This window comes from Cyprinodon tularosa, unplaced genomic scaffold (assembly GCF_016077235.1).
Source record: "Cyprinodon tularosa strain WSP-4 unplaced genomic scaffold, ASM1607723v1 ctg562, whole genome shotgun sequence".
NCBI classification, from domain to species: domain Eukaryota; kingdom Metazoa; phylum Chordata; class Actinopteri; order Cyprinodontiformes; family Cyprinodontidae; genus Cyprinodon; species Cyprinodon tularosa.
The window spans coordinates 397,296-415,409 of record NW_024039299.1 but is presented as its reverse complement, the minus strand read 5'-3'; the positions used below and the strand labels follow the sequence as shown (position 1 = coordinate 415,409).

At 44.7% G+C, this 18,114-nt stretch overlaps 1 protein-coding gene across 1 annotated transcript in view; it reads left to right on the top strand.

Annotated features, from left to right (window-relative positions):
* Nucleotides 1-18,114, top strand: part of LOC119796947 (ras-responsive element-binding protein 1-like) — a 58,479-nt gene that overhangs the window by 18,611 nt on the left and 21,754 nt on the right.

Sequence of the window (18,114 nt, the reverse complement as noted above, 5' to 3'; positions counted from 1 at the left end):
ATGGATGGATGGATGGAGGATGGATGGATGGATGGATGGATGATGAATGGATGGATGGATGATGGAGGATGGATGGATGATGAATGGATGGATGGATGATGGAGGATGGATGGATGATGAATGATGGATGGATGATGAATGGATGGATGGATGATGGAGGATGGATGGATGGATGATGAGAGGATGGATGATGGATGGATGGATGATGAATGGATGGATGATGAATGGATGGATGATGGATGGATGGATGATGAATGGATGGATGATGGATGGATGGAGGATGGATGATGGATGGATGGATGATGGATGGATGGATGATGGAAGGATGGAGGATGGATGGGTGGATGGATGGATGGATGATGGAGGATGGATGGATGGATGATGGAGGATGGATGGATGATGAATGGATGGATGGATGATGGAGGATGGATGGATGATGAATGGATGGATGGATGATGGAGGATGGATGGATGATGAATGATGGATGGATGGATGATGAATGGATGGATGGATGATGGATGGATGATGGATGGATGGATGATGGATGGATGGATGATGGATGGATGATGGATGAATAATGGGTGGATGATGGATGGATGATGGATGAATAATGGGTGGATGATGGATGGATGGATGATGAATGGATGGATGGATGATGAATGGATGGATGGATGATGGTTGGATGAACCAAATAGTTCCTCATCATCATCAAAATGTTCAAAGTGACTGAAACCCAGCAGGTCTTCCTCTGATCATTATAACCAGGAACATCCTGACATATAGGGGGCGCTGCAGTGGGAGGGAACCAGGAAAGCAGCAGAAAAGGTCCTGAGCAGTTAAGATGGCCACGCCTGTGTCCAACCTTTGACCTCTGACCTCCATCACTTTACGGTGAACTTCACAGTGACATGATGACAGTCAGATGATCACTGCTTTTCGCTCCATGTTGGTCACGTGACTCCGCCTCCCCCCACGGTGCCTGCGCCATCTTAGTTTTCTCTCTCCCCCAAAACAAATCCCAGGATACATCACAGAATGCTCTCCTTGCAAAGCATTCTGGGATATATCTGCTCATCTAGAGACCATGGAGGATCAGTACTTTTCAAGGTGCATTGTGGGAAAGAAGCAGGAGGACGGGCGTCTCAGGTGGCCGTGTGCATTAGAAGGCGTGTCCCACTGAGTCCTTTCAGCTTTTTAGCTGAAACCAACAATAAACACTAACCATGGGAAACCGTCTGCAGCGGAGCCCTGGAGACAAAGACGCGCTGAAACCTGGTCCTCCTGGGCGCCACGCCCTGCACACAGACAGCAGGCGCCGCGCTGCAGCCCGGCCAGGATGAGGGGAAAGGAGCATCTCTCAGCTGAACGGCATCATCTCATTCCAGCTGTGCGTCGACATCAAGGCCGCGTTCTTCCAACACAAAGACCACTTTATAGACGGGGGGAGGGGGGGGAGCTTCTCTCCATCGCGCTCCTCATTGTTCTGCCTTCCAACACAAGTCACCTTTTCATGCACTGCATGCTGGGAAATGGATGCTTAACCTTTATAAATGTGAACTGTTGGAAAAGATGAATCAACAAAAAAGACATTTTGAATATTTATTCATTTATTTCTTTAATAAATTATCATTTTTGAAGCCAAGTTGGCATCTAAACAAATCAAATTCTTAAACTGCTTTGTTGGTCTTTTCCGAACAGGATAAATCGTGTCGCACGAATCATGATTTCTGGTCACAGCTTTTTATAATTTGCACTTTTTTTCTGCTACTTGCAGCCTTTTCCTTCCTGTTAGTCTAACCGTTTGTTTGCGTGACATTCCGGTGCATTCACATGGCGTCTGCAGCCCTCTGTCACCGTAAATCTCCATAGCAACAGTTTTGGTTAGCAGAAACTCTGGCCATAACGCATGTTCACACCTCAGAGAGGTTGTCTCTCTTGCGTTGTGGTTTGGAATAATGTAGCGCAGACCATATTTGTGTCATACCTGCGAGAAGCTAACTGCGACACACTGCTGCTGGCTGTAAAGCTAGCCCTTTAGTGATTAGCATGTTCAGTGCTGCTAGCGTCGCTAAACATGTGAAGCCCTCCTGTTATGCCCTCAAAGTGTCGCTCTCTCTTGCTGTCCTGCTTTGTCTCTCGGGACGTGGCGGGTCTCGTAAATGATGCACTGATCCAGTGTGGTGTTTGATGGATCAGAACTTCACCTGGAGCTGATTTTTAAACCCAAACGTTCAGATTTTGGCCTCAGTGTGCATTTTTTTTTCCTCCTCCTCACCAAATATGGCTGCTGTTTAGTTTAACCCTTAAAGTGACGTTTTTTCCGCTCCGACAGCAGTTGAATTCCGGATCTCCAGCTGGAGAAGTTGCGGGTTTGATTAGATCCAGGAGGACCCTGAGTTTCAGCCTTCGGTCGGTTTGCGTGCCGCCCGGAGGCCCCGCCGCGTGCTGGAACACGCTGCAGCTCCCCTCAAACACAGGCTCGCCCTTTATTTCAGGCGGTGTAAGAGCTGAAATTTATCCTGTACACTGGGAGAAGAAGAAGAGCAGGGAGGGAGGGGGGGCACACCCATCTCTGTCTACAGGAGCTCCTCTGAGGGAATGACCAAACAAAGGCACAGATTAGTTAACAGTTAAACCAACGGAGAAGAAAAGGCTCAGAACCCGACCTGGATGGAGAAGAGCAGCCCTGCGTGTTATGGATGTGGCCAGCTGTGGGAGAACAGGCGGGAATTCCCTCCGTCTGTGTGCAGCAGCTGCTGAGTGTGTGAGCAGACCATGAATGTGGCTGTTGTTCAGCAGAGAGACAACTGCTGGAGGAGGAGGAGGAGGAGAAGGAGAAGGAGGAGGAGATTTCTGCTGGAGATGGATGAAGAACGTTTCTCTCAGCTGTGTAAGACCAGAACCATGAGCCCCATCAGGGGAAGGAGAAGGTGCTGATGCTGGGAAGAAGTTCAGACACCTTCCATTTCATCTGCAGGAATTCAGCTCAATTCAGTTTATTTATATAGCGCCAATTTACAACACACGTCATCTCAAGGCAGTTAGTCACAGTCAGAGAAACAGGACTACACTGGAAAACAGGCCAAGCTCCAACATCTAGAAACAAAGGTGTTGATGGCAGCAGCACAGCTGATATTTCTCTCCAGGATGGAGTCACAGCCAAACAGGAACAGACCAGATGAAGCTACTATGAGAAAAAGCAGAGAGAGCAGAACGTTAGAGATTGAACTAATAGATTCTGCAGAGTGGGAGAATAGAGATAGAATGAAGCAGAATGATGAAAAAGGGGTCCCTATGTCCTCCAGCAGTCTAAGCCTATAGCAGCAGAACTATAGAGATAGCTCAGGATAACCAAAAAAAAAAAAAAGAGATAAAGAAATAAGAAAAAAGAGACACAATGGGACAAATCTTAAAAGGCTGAAAATGATCAAAAGCTGCTGTGAAAAGAATAAAATAAAAACTAGGGATAAAAACAAGGATCTGAGAAGAAGACTAAATCCCAAATAACAGAGATGCCGACCCAGCTTCAGGTCCCAGACCTCTACATGGTTTCCAAACCAGTTCAACTGGTTGAAGGAAGGAAGTGATGCAGATCGAGGCTGTTGGGGCGACCGTGGGGGGGGGGGTGTTCTGGTCCAGATCTGTGGACCCACTCAGTGCTTCTCCCAGCAGCCAGGTTAGCATCTGTTAGCTGGCTGCGGATGAATAGAAGTCTCTCTGAGGGGAGCAGAGGTTGCTGGCTGTCTGTGACACCTGTTAGAGTGTGAGAGCGAGGCAGCTGCTCACCCCCCCACCCCCACTGTCCTCCACGTCTGTAATTACAGAAGAAACCTGGACCGAGGAGGAGCAGAGAGGTGATGAAGACCCAGTTGGATCCGACCGGTCCGGCAGGGTCCAGTTTCTGGCTCTCTTTGTTGTTCTAACAACACAAACCAGAGTCCGTCTGCCTGTTTGTGATCAAACAGAGGCTGGCGGCAAAACTGATCCGCTGAGATCAGCTGCGGTCAGAGAGGCGGGAAAATTCTATTCAGTCTATTTCTATAGCTCCAATTCACATCATGTCATCTCAGGTCACATTATAGATCCAGATCAAAAAGATCATCCAGTCAGATTGATTCAAAGTTTTCTATCTAAGGAAAACCAGCTGATTGTATCGACTCATTGACTCTTCAGCAATCCCTCACACTAAGCATGCTTGTAGCGACAGTGGAGAGGAAAAACTCCCTTTGAACAGGAAGAAACCTCCAGCAGAACCAGGCTCAGTGTGAGCGGCCATCTGCTGAGGCCCACTGGGGTTCAAGGAGACAGAAGGAGACATAGAAAAAGAAGCATAGATACAAAAGGCAACTGTCAACCAGCTCCACAGGCGGCCCCGTCCAGGAAACACACAGCCAGGCAGACGAGCTCCGAGCCAGCTCCCATGTCAGAGGATGAAGAGAGCACATCCAGTTAGTCACAGTCAGAGAAACAGGACTACACTGGAAAACAGGCCAATCTCCAGGCCAATTATGAAAGGGGTGGTCCCTCTGTCCTCCAGCAGTCTAAGCCTATAGCAGCGTAACTATAGAGATAGCTCAGGATAACCTCATCGATTGGCTTCAGAACGGCCAGACTTCACCTTTAAGGCCGCTTTGCTTTCTGTCTCTATTCCCACGCGTTCTTCCTCAGAAACCAGCTGATGGGACTTTATGCAAGTGTTTCACTTTCTCTTTGTTCTCTGGATTCGCTCGTCAGCTCTGAGATACAGGAAGTAGAACCTGTGCGTGATGAAGGGCTTTGCGTTGAGGCCTGAAACCTCATCAGGCGCTGCTGAGGTCCCGACACGTCGGTCGCACCTGAGCAAAGGGCGGCTGCTCTGACACATCTTAGCTGATGATGAGGATGATGTGCAGCGGCAGCCTGACAGGGAGTGGAGGCATCCATGTCCTTCAGGCAGTTGATCCGGGCAGCGTGCCATTCCTCCGGCCTATCAGCTGTCAGCTTGGATGACAGGCGGTCAGGCAGGCGGCCAATCAGGGCAGAGTTTACTGAGCGGCTGGTCCGGTCTGACTGGATTTCTGGGCTTTCCGTCTTCTCGTCTCGCTTCCTTTTTTTTCTTTTCTCTCCTCAGTGAACGCCCCATCCACACCCACCCTCTCTCCCTCCCTCCCTCTCTCTCTCATTCATTCCTCCCCTCTGCTGAGGCTCGCTCCACCCGCTCCATCCACAGTCTGGGTGGATTGAGAAAGGCTTCCTGTAAAGCTACAGAAAGCATCACGTTCAGCGCTGGACACGCAGAAAGGCCCCAACTTTCCTTCTTTCTGAAGCAAACAGAATAATCTTTATGATGAAGTGTCTGTTTCTGAGCATCTTTTCAGTTTCCTGCTTCAGCCGCTCTCCTTTCACTCCTCCAAACTTTTACTGGTTTTCTCTACTCACTTGGCTCAGGTGTTCCTCCTCCTCCTCTCCTGACTCCCTCTGCACTTGTCCATGCCTGTCAACCAGAAACCCAGCAGCATTCTTCAGAGCAGACATTCCTCCTCTCACTCAGCGGGTTATTTTTACCGGCCGCCGCTGCGCGTGCGCGTGTGCTGCAGGCCCGCTCCGGCCCGCTGGAAGCATCACTTCTTCCAAAAACTCCTCTGCCCATCAGGCCTTCCATTTATTCCCAGTTACACTGTAACCCAGACTAACCAGAACACCATGAGAAGCTGCAGGCTGGCTAATGTTTCATGCTTTGAAGAAAACAGGCTGTTCCTGTTCGCACTGAGCTCCAACTGACGGCTGGAAGACATCTTTGAATGTCGGTTAGTTGGATTTTATGCCAGTCTGTTGTAGATCGTTCCTGTTAGATTATGATGATATGTGTCACATCTATAGACTTTGCAGATACAGCAGGATCTGGGTTTATCCTCCCCTGGAAAAAAGTTGAAATTTCGACTCTGAAATGCTGCTTCCTGCGTTTTGAGGTGGAATGCAACTTTTAGTCTTTGTTCCAAAACGTTACAGTTCACCAGATCATCCAGACAGATTGATTCAAAGTTTTCTATCTAAGGAAAACCAGTATTTCATCGATCATTTTTCTCTTCAGCAATCCCCCACACTAAGCACTTTTGGTGAATGGAGAGGAAAAAACTCCCCCTTTTAACAGGGGAAAAACACCGGAAAACCCAATGTGACGGCCCCTTTGTCAATTAGGTTTCATAGGGTTTAAATTCAGATAAATTTGGATTTTGCAGCAAAAAAGTACATTTTTTTTTTTTTTTCTTTTTTGATGAAAACTTTTTTGACCCTAATTTTTTTAGTTTTTTAACTAATGGGAACGGTCACATTAAATGGTACAGGTACTTTTAAAATTTCATCACTTGGAAAAAAGATTTATTTTGGGGTTTTGTGGTGAACGGGGGGGGGGCCCGCACCGAGTGGGGCCGCCCCAAAGAAATGAATTGTTTGGGTTTTAATTTTTTTTTTAAAATCCCCAAAGGTTTCATTATTAAAAAGGCTTAAATAAAATGAACTAAGAGCCCATGTTAAAAGTAAGGAGTAAGTTTTAAAAAATTTAAAACATGTCCCTTTTATGAGAAAATTAAATATTTTGCTTGATGATATTGAAAATTTAGATCCATCCCTATCATCCATAAATTTCATACCAACCTTAATCCATTTTTTATCCCTTCATCCCTCCCAAAACCATATCATATTATTCACCCTACCATCAAAACAAACCATTATATAAAAATTTCCCCTTTTTTTCCCCTTAAATTAAAAAAAATAAATCCCTCCTTTATATATCCTTCCCCTATCCCTCCCTTTATCCCCTCCCATATCCCCCCAAAAACCTTTATCCTCAATCCCTAAAAATTTCATCCATCCCAACCATCTAAAAAATCCTTCTCCATATATCCATCCATTATCCATATCATCATCCATAAAACCTTTTATTCCATCCCTCATTTCCCATCCAAACATCTTTCCATAATCTCCATCCATAAAATAAACCTCCCATCCCTCCCCTCCACTTCTCAAAAACCACATATCACCTTATCCAACCATCATCCATCCATTCATCCATCCCATCATCCATCCTCCTTCATCCTCATTTCATCCTTTATATTCCATCATCCTTAATATATCATCCATAAAATCCATCCATCCATCCCCCATCACCATCCATATCCCTCCATCATCCTCCCTCCATCCTTCTCCATATTATCCCAACCATCATCATCCCTCCCCTCTTCCCTATCATCCATCCCCATCCTTCACCCTCCTCCACCTCCTTCATCCAATCCTCCTTCTCCATCCAGCCCTCACCACATCCAATTTATCCTTTCCTCTCCACCTTCTCCCCTTACCACCATCACCTCCTTCACCATCCAACCCTCCCCACCCCTTCTCCATCTCCTTTTTCCAATCCTTTCTCCCTCCTTCATCCTCCCTCCCATCCCTTCCATTCCCATCTTCCACCATTCCCCTCTCCTTCCATCTTCTCCTCCAAACCACTCCCCTCCATTTATATCCATCCTCATCCATCACACCATCCCTCCACCTCCTTCACCAACCATACCCCTCTCTTTTACCCTCCTTTCCCTCACCCTCCACACATCCACATCCTCCACTTCCTCCCCCACAAAATTCTCCATCCATAACATCCATATCCCCCTTCTTTCCCTCCATTTTCATTCCACCTCATCCATCCTCCTCTTTTATCCATTCATCCCTCCATCATCCACCCCATCTTCATCCTCCCTTCTCCATCCATCCTTCATCCATCCCCTCTTCACCCTCCTCATTCTCCTCCTCCACTATCCACCCTCCTTATCCATCCACCACATCCATCCATTTTTCCACCCTCCCATTCATTTCCATCACTCTCCATCCATCCCTTCATCCATCATCCTCATCCATTATCCATCCATCCTTCATTTTCCAACCATCTCCATCCTTTATCCACCTTCCCTCCTTCATCCAACCAAAATCCATCACCATCCATCCATATCCTCCCTCAAAATAAACCATTATCCCTCCATCCTCTATTTTCCCCTTTTCCCTTCACCTTTTATCCATCCAACCCAACCCTCATCATCCCCTCTTTTTCCTCCTATCCTTTCCTTCATCCAAACCAATCCATCCACATCCTTCCCAACCAATCCACCCTCATCCTCCTATCCTTCCCTCATCCCCCATCTTTCCCTCCACATTCATCATCCCATCCCTCCCTCTTTATCCACCATCATCTCTTATCCTTTATCCAACCATCATCCATCCATCACCATCCATCCATCATCATCCATCATTCATCCCTCCCCCAACCATCATCATCCCTCTCCATCCTCATCCATCCATCTCCTCCATCAACCAACTCATATCCTCATCCTTCCCTCCATTTTCCCAACCATCATCCCAACCTTCCTTCATCCATCCATCCTCTCCTCCAAACACCATCATCCACCATCCAAAACCTTTTTCCCACCAACCATCATCCCTCCTCTTCATCCCAACCTCTTCATCCACCATCCATCATCCATCCCTCTCATCCCTCCTCATCATCCATCCCCATCCCCATCCAAACACCATCATCCACCATCCATTTATTTTCCTCATCCCCAATCCCAACCCTCATTATCCCATCCATCCATCCAACCAACTATCATCCATCCATCCAACCAACCATCATCCATCCATTCATCCATCATCCATCCATTCATACTTCATCCATCCATTCATCCGTCATCCATCCATCCAACCAACCATCATCCATCCATCCATTCATCCATCATCCATCCATTCATCCTTCATCCATCCATTCATCCTTCATCCATCCATCACCCATCCATTTTCATTCACAAGTTTATTTACACACATTATTGCAATAGCATGAGGTGTAGAAGCTAAAAATGTAGCACAAAGCAGCTAGCATGACTCAAAGCTAATCCCTCCAGTTAGATATCAGGAATAAAAAAGTTACAATAGTAATATATTACCTAATAGGAGCATAGATTCAGTGTGGTTGCTTAGTTATCACTCCCTGTTATCAATCATTAACCTTCAGTCAACCATTTAGCTGCCCTTCTGCAGCCCAACAAAGCTAAAGGCAGTTAGCGGGGCTAGCTGATTAGCCGCAGGCTTATCAGGGACTTTGAGTGGCTGAGGGGGGGGGCACGGCGATAAACCCTGGTTTAGGTGGGAGCCACAGCACCTCCCTGTATCAGCTTACACCTCCTTTATCTCCAACAATACCCGGCTCATTAACGCCGCTGGCAGCTCCATCATGCTTTCATCTGGAGGAGCAGCGCGGCTCCACAACTGTTTGGTGACCTTCCGGTTAAAAGATGGCGGCGTGTTAACAAACGAAGCGATGTCAGTGCATACCTCTGCATGCGTATCAGCAGTATTGTTCCTGCTTGCTCCTAATCTGCATCAGTGATGCAGGCGGAGGTATTCTCCTCCATCCTCAGCTGCCTCCTCCTAATTAGCCTAACCAGCCCTCTAAGCTCTTAATCTTTTTCTGTCTCCATCCCCCTCTCTTCTTCCTCCTCCTTCATCATCATCCCTCCATCCATGAATACATCCTGTGCAGCCTGTTGCTTCTGTTTATCCCCCCATCATTTCTGTTGTTTCCTCCGTCTCCTCCTCATCACCTCACTTTGTCCTTCCTGACAGCAGCAGATTATCCTCTTTGTGCCGTTCAGCTAAGCCTCCATTTGCTGCAGACGTGGCCTTTGTTCCCTCTGCTGCAGCATCCTCTTCCTCCTCCTATGTGGATGTTCTTATTTTGACTCCTGGTCAGGAGCCAGACCTCGGTGTTGTATCAAACAGTCCATGCAGACGCACAGGGTGTCCTCGTTATCTGACGGTGGCCTACATACTGCAGATAGCAGGTATCTCTTTGTTTCCCATCATGCAGCGGGCCTCTGCGGGCCTTTGCGGCGCAGCAGTTGGTGTTATCTGACAGCCGTGATTATATCAGCAGGCTGACCTCTGACCCCGCAGTAATAGGAGCAGCGTGTGTGGAGCTGCTGGAAGAAGATTAGAAAGAATATCTAAAGTCTGTGATGATTAAAGAAACATTTAGTTTCCTGCATAGGTCACTTCCTGCTCTGTTGTCAAGGCAACGTCTATGTTTACATCTTCATACCTTCCTGAATGTAACCAAATTAACCCTGAACACTGAGTTTATGCTGATTGATTAGAAGACAAGAAATATCATCTAATTCATCCATCATCCATCCATCCATCCAACCATCATCCATCCATCATTCATCCATCATCCATCCATCATCCATCCATCATCCATCCATCGTCCATCCATCCATCCATCATCCATTCATCCATCATCCATCCATCTTCCATCCATCCATCATCCATCCATCCATCATCCATTCATCCATCATCCATCCATCTTCCATCCATCCATCATCCATCCATCCATCATCCATCCATCCATCATCCATTCATCCATCATCCATCCATCGTCCATCCATCCATCCATCATCCATCCATCCATCATCCATTCATCCATCATCCATCCATCCATCCATCCATCATTCGTTCATCCATCCATCCGTCCATCCATCCATCATCCATCCATCCAACCATCATCCATCCATCCAACCATCATCCATCCATCCATCCGTCCATCCATCCATCCATCCATCATCCATCCAACCATCATCCATCCATCCGTCCGTTCATCCATCATCCATCCATCTTCCATCCATCCATCCATCATCCATCCATCCATCCATCATGTGTTCATCCATCCGTCCATCCATCCGTCCATCCATCATCCATCCATCATCCATCCATCATCCATCCGTCCATCCATCCATCCGTCCATCCATCCATCCATCCATCATTTGTTCATCCATCCATCATCCGTTCATCCATCCATCATCCATCCATCCATCCATCCATCCATCCAGCCATCCATCCATCCATCATCCATCCATCCATCATCCATCCTCCATCATCCATCCATCCATCCATCCATCCATCCATCCATCCATCCATCCATCCATCAATCCATCCTCCATCATCCATCCATCCATCCATCGTCCATCCATCCATCATCCATCCATCCATCCATCCATCCATCCATCCATCCATCAACCATCCATCCATCAATCCATCCTCCATCATCCATCCATCATCCATCCATCAACCATCCATCCATCAATCCATCCTCCATCATCCATCCATCCATCCATCGTCCATCCATCATCCATCCATCATCCATCCATCCATCCATCCATCAACCATCCATCCATCAATCCATCCTCCATCATCCATCCATCATCCATCCATCCATCCTCCATCATCCATCCATCCTCCATCATCCATCCATCCATCCATCGTCCATCCATCATCCATCCATCATCCATCCATCCATCCATCCATCAACCATCCATCCATCAATCCATCCTCCATCATCCATCCATCATCCATCCATCCATCCTCCATCATCCATCCATCATCCATCCATCCATCCATCCATCCGATGTTAACAGTAGAATCTGTTTCATTGTTTTATTAATATTCTGATCATTTATTGTGTGAATCTTTGTCCTGTGTAAATGTTTACCTTGTTTAGTTTTATTCTCTTTCATGTGTTTTTGTTGGTGGGGTAAATGTTATTTATAGAAATGAATTTGTTGTTGTATTTATATGTTATTTAAAGGCTTATTTTTGTGATGTGTGTATTTCCTGTGTTTTTAACCTTAATGTGTGAAGATGTGGGACTGTAGCAGTGAGCTGTCTCTGTTACTGACCGTCTCTTTGTGCTTTCCCCCCGCAGCGTGAGCAGACACAAACACAACAAACCCCGCCCCCTTCCGCCCCGCCCCCCCTGAGATTCAAGCGAAAGAGTGAGCGTGCGTTGATTAACGAAAAAGAACGGGTAAATATGCTCCTCCCTCTCATCCCTCCATCCATTCATCCCTCTCTCTGTCGCTGATCATTTCCATCCTCAAACCTGTCGCCGCCTCCTTCCTGTCATGTGACCACCTGTCAGATTCTCGTTTTACTGAAAACATGGCCGTCTGTCGCTGAAAGCGTTTCTTCCCTCATCGCTGCCGCTTGAAGGGCTCTGTCTATTTCCTGCTTCATGCATCCTGAGGTTAACCTGCATCCAATGTTTACGCATCTTCCAGCTCTCTGTATGCAGATTTATTCACATAAAGCAAAAAACTTTGATTAGCTGCTCAACAGCCGATCTACATCACATAACAATTATGCTCAGACATTATAGAGCAGAGCTTTAAAGATGCTAATATGCAAAAAAATGGACCTAAAGCCCCTGTCACACTTTGACCATTTAGCCAGCGTATGCCAAAAACGCTGGCATTGGTTGGATAAGCTATGGCTACGCTGGAACACCTCAACATACGGCGTACTGTGGCATACACCATATGCCAGCGTATGCTCATACCTGGGCCATAAGTTCCAGTTATCTGATAACCCTAAATTAAAATTAAATTCCTCTAAAAGGATAATATCCAGGATAAAAAGGTAGAATCTGAAGCGGATATTTTGGGACTTTTTAGAAGAAACAGTGCTCCTAAAGTGACCCTTTGAATACCAAATCAACATAATTTGTCTGTTATGGATTAGCCTTTTAATAAAACCAAATTGAATTAGAAAAAATCCCCCAAAAAAAGTTTTCAAATCAAATACGGATATATAAACAGCTGGTTAGTACAGCTAAAATAGTGAATCCTTTATTAACGTGTAAAGTGAATAAAAACGTGCTCCATTCTGATAGACATAGATTTCATCTCCTGGAAAAAGACCTTTTACTAATATTTCCTCCAAAATGCAGATTCCTTTATACGGAAGAGGATTAGGGCCACTGAAAAATAAAAAAGTAAAGTTTTTTATTTTATTTCAGTATAGTATGGGGAAAAAATTCAGAATTCTGACTTTTTTCGCAGAATTCTGACAATCTCAGAATTCTGAATTTTTTTCGCAGAAGTCTGACTTTAATCTCAGAATTCTGAATTTTTTTCGCAGAAGTCTGACTTTAATCTCAGAATTCTGAATTTTTTTCGCAGAAGTCTGACTTTAATCTCAGAATTCTGAATTTTATCTCAGAATTCTGACTTTTTTCGCAGAATTCTGACTTTAATCTCAGAATTCTGAATTTTTTTTCGCAGAAGTCTGACTTTAATCTCAGAATTCTGAGTTTTTCTCAGAATTCTGACTTTTTTCTCAGAATTCTGACTTTAATCTCAGAATTCTGAATTTTTTTCGCAGAAGTCTGACTTTAATCTCAGAATTCTGAATTTTTTTCGCAGAAGTCTGACTTTAATCTCAGAAATGTTTTTTTTTTCAGTGGCCCTAATCCTCTTCCGTACCTTTAAATCAGTTCTGATTGTTTTTAATTAAATTAAAGTGATCAAACTGCTTCTCAGGCGGCATCTCTGTAGAGGACCTGTTGGTCCACGGAGAGAAAAGATGTCTGGAAGCAGAAGAAAACTTCCACCTGATTGGCCGCTTTCTCCCCTCTGAGAGAAGCTCTCTGATTGGCTGCGGTGCCTCCCTCCCCCCTCCCTGGCTGTGGTATGCCATACAGTGGAGCTAACACACCGTTGATGCTATCTCAACACTTTATCACTGCGGTTCTAAACTCCACTTTGCTCCACCGCAAACATGGCAGTCAATGTGTAACTGAGCTGAGGGGGGGGGCTGAGAGACAAGATGATGCAAGATAGAGGAAGGGTGGGGGGGGGTGAACCAGGTTTTATAGAGTTAAACCGATGGAGGCAGGAGATGAGATGAGGGCTGTTATCTGTCAGAGTAAAACAGCAGAATCTGCCTGCTGCTGGTTTCATAAGAACGTTAACAAGTTTGGGCAAAGTCCTGCAGGGAGACGGCGGTGGAGGATGGGTGATGGCAGCTGAGTGTTAGACGGAGGCCTCCGAGGGGGGGGGGGGGTCATGGAGAAGGTCCATCAATCTCTCTCACACATGAGGGAAGCAGCGAAGCGCTCTCTGCTGACTCCTGTGAGTGTCAGCTTCCTGTTCTGCTCGACAGTTTCAGAAACAGATAAAGAGACATTCTTTCACTTTCTGGATCCAAAGAAGAAAAGCCAGCGTCGCTTTAACTGCGCTTCATGATGCACCTGATTTTAACGCTCTAATTTTAGCATGAAAAACTCTGGCAGCTATTTAAACCGCCAGCAGCCTGAAGCTACGGCTTCAAACCAACGCTGCTTTATTCATCGCATCAATAACCTGCTGCTGAGCTGCTCAGTTCAACCTTAATGCAGCTTTTAGCATGACTTCTAACTAAAGCTAGTTGGTAACTAACTAGATAGTTGTTCAACTAGCTAGCTAATAAGGTAGTTGGCCAACTAGGTAGTAGGCTGATTAGTTTGGTAACTGACTAGGTAGTTGGCTAATTAGATAGTTGGCTTATTCGGTAGTTAGCTAACTAGGTTGTAAACTAACTAAGTAAGGGGTTAGCTAATTAGGTAGGTACCTAACTAGGTAGGTAGCTCATTTGCTTGGTAACTAACTACATAGTTAGCTAATTGGGTAGGTAGGTAATTAGATAGGTAGGTAACTAGGTTGTAAACTAACGAAGTAAGGGGTTAGCTAATTAGGTAGGTACCTAACTAGGTAGGTAGCTCATTTGCTTGGTAACTAATTACGTAGTTAGCTAATTAGGTAACTAACTAGGTAGCTGGCTAACAAAACAGGTAGGTAACTAGGTAGGTAGCTTATTAGGTAGGTAGCTCATTTGCTTGGTAACTAATTATGTAGTTAGCTAATTAGGTAACTAACTAGGTAGCTGGCTAACAAAACAGGTAGGTAACTAGGTAGGTAGCTGATTAGATAGGTAGCTAATTAGGTAGTTACCTAACTAGGTAGGTAGCTCATTTGCTCAATAACTAATTATGTAGCTAATTAGGTAACTAACTAGGTAGCTGGCTAACAAAACAGGTAGATAACTAGGTAGGTAGCTAATTAGATAGGTAGATAACTAGGTAGGTAGCTCATTTGCTTGGTAACTAATTACGTAGTTAGCTAATTAGGTAACTAACTAGGTAGCTGGCTAACAAAACAGGTAGGTAACTAGGTAGGTAGCTTATTAGGTAGGTAGCTCATTTGCTTGGTAACTAATTACGTAGTTAGCTAATTAGGTAGGTAGCTCATTTGCTTGGTAACTAATTATGTAGTTAGCTAATTAGGTAACTAACTAGGTAGCTGGCTAACAAAAAAAGTAGGTAACTAGGTAGGTAGCTGATTAGATAGGTAGCTAATTAGGTAGTTACCTAACTAGGTAGATAGCTCATTTGCTTGATAACTAATTATGTAGCTAATTAGGTAACTAACTAGGTAGCTGGCTAACGAAACAGGTAGGTAACTAGGTAGGTAGCTAATTAGATAGGTAGCTAACTAGGTAGGTAGCTCATGTGGTTGGTAACTAACTAGGTAGTTAGCTAATTAGGTAACTAACTAGGTAGCTGGCTAACAAAACAGGTAGGTAGCTAATTAGATAGGTAGCTAACTAGGTAGGTGGCTCATTTGGTTGGTAACTAACTAGGTAGTTGGCTAATTAGGAACTAACTAGGTAGCTGGCTAAGAAAACGGGTAGGTAACTAGGTAGGTAGCTAATTAGATAGGTAGCTAATTAGGTAGGTAGCTAACTAGTTAGTTAGCTTTTTAGATAAGTAACTAATTACGTAGGTAACTAACTAGGTAGTAAGTTAATTAGATAGGTAGCTCTTTAGGTAGTTAGCTAATTAGGAAGCTACCTAATTAGATAGTTGGCTAATTAATTTGGTAGCTGACTAGGTAGGTAATTAACTACCTAGTTAGCTAATTAGATGGGTAGCTTATGCTAGAGTTTTTAACATTTAGCAGTAGCATAAAAACAGCTAGCCTCAGATTAAATGATTAAACCTAACAACTAGTTTTATTAGTTAGTAAATGTTAGTGAACATAACCTGTGGGGTAGAAACATGATTATTAGACTTCATTTAAAACTGTAGAAATTGAACAAAGATCAGAAGCAGAGAGGAGAAAGATTTTAGCTGTTTGCTAAACAGACTTCAACTAAAACATGAATGAGATTTATGAAAAATAAATAATAGATAAACAGGATTCTCCCTCCAAACTTGTGCTAAAGATCCAGATGTTGTTTATTAGAACGAGTTAAACTGCTAATCTCTGCTCCTGAATCTGGGGACAGAGATTTAGAAAGTTGGATGTTTGTCATTAACTCTGACCTCAAACCAATATGGCCGCTATTCAAATCAAAGGTAATGATAGCAGCCATAAAACGGAGCGTTCCAGCGGTTAGCCTGTGCCTAAAGTACGGATGTAGGAATGGTTTGCTGGAGCGGATTCACAGGGTAGATCTGCATCGCGATGCGGATCTAAAACACAGCGATCGATGTGCAGATGAGGACAGGGAGGCAGTTAGGCCGAGGTAATAAATAGCCAACATATGGTGGCTGGATCCTGTCCTCCCCCACTCTATCTGTGTCACCCATACATCCCTCCGTCCCTCTCCTCCTCCGCTCTAACAGACACCAGATATCCCGCCTCGCCCGACCAGCCTGATATAGAAGATGAAGTTAGTTTTTAGCGAGTCTGAGGCGAAGCCGCGCGGCGCGGCGGCCATTCACACCCTGCTGCTTTTATTCTGGCTGCGCTCACAGAAACCAGAGGATTTATAGGCTTTAGGTGGCAGGAGACTCTCCTCCCCCCACTCAGCTCCATCCATCCCTCCATCGCTTACCGTCTGTCACTGGGTTACATCCTCACACAGGTGCCTCACAGCGGGAGCAAACCTTTGCCCTCCGTTTGGACTGCAGGCTGCGTTTTCAGAGTTTTCCAGATGCTTTGCTAAAACCCCTTAAATCTGCAGATCTTCCTGTCTGTTTATTAGCCTCCTTCTATAAGCTCCTCTGTTCATCTTTTTAATTAATGCTTCACCTCTTTATTTCTGGTCCAGTTTGGGTTCTTTTCTGTGCTGAAAACATGAAGTTTTTCAACTAGAAGTGAGATTTTAAAATCAATTTAGATCCATAAAAGACTTTAGACAGGATGAGCATTGATGCTGCCGCTCAGGTCGTTAGCTTCTGAAAGAGGTTCCCAGACGGACGCGGGTCGGACCTTTCAGCGGCGCTGACCTTTGCAGGGATGTGCAGGAATGCGGGAGCGTCAGCGTTCTGTGTGTGAGATGATGTCTGGAGGCAGATGTAGAAACGTCGGCAGCGTTATTCCCTCCTCTCCTTGGATTTAGGCTCCTTTTTCTGGTCTTTGGTTCTCAGTCCGACGCTGATCTGGGTTCAGTTCAAACTGAGACCAGATCAGGGTTTTATCCTGCAGCTGACGCCACGTTTAGCTCTAATTGTTCCAATATTACCACAAGCAAAGAACATATTCATAAAAAATTTAACAAGGAGAGAAAAAATAAAATAAATAAGAACGAAATAAAATAAAAAAATAAGGGCGGGCCTCAGTGACAGAGTCTATGGAGGCCTTAAAGTCAGGCCTAAAATCATATTTATATGTCAAATGAGTCTAGCTTAAACATGTATATAAATTAGCTCTTTATTGAACCATTTGTCCCAAAAGTTCGCCTATAGTTTGTTTCTTCCTCTATTTGAGTGATAAAAATGACATACTGCAATATTAAAGAAGTCTCAGTTTAAACATAAACTAAACAAACTTCTTTATCTAATAAAACATTAGCAATGGTTGGAAGATGAAGGGATTTTAATCAAAAAGCTTGAATGAAACGCTTGGTTTCTGTTTTTCACGTCTTGTTTCTCCTTTAGCAAAAAGCAAAAACCTGTTTCTGGCGAACAGCTTCCTCCTCCTGCCGCCATCTTTTGCCGTCTGTTAAACAGTGCTGCCTTTCAGCAGCCAATCAGAGCGCTCCGTCTGTGTGACCGTATCAGCGGTCACTGGAACCGATGGATCCAGTTCTGGCGGTTCTCCAGCAGCGATCTCGCGGTTAAACATGTTGGGTTTACTAGAACCTGAACGCATCACACTGGAAAAAATTAAATCTAGATAATACCTTTTTTTTCTTAAAATAAGTGCCTTTTTTTTGAATTGAGGAAAAAATTAACATTTAAAATAAGAAAAAACTATTATATTCTCTTATTTTAAGTGC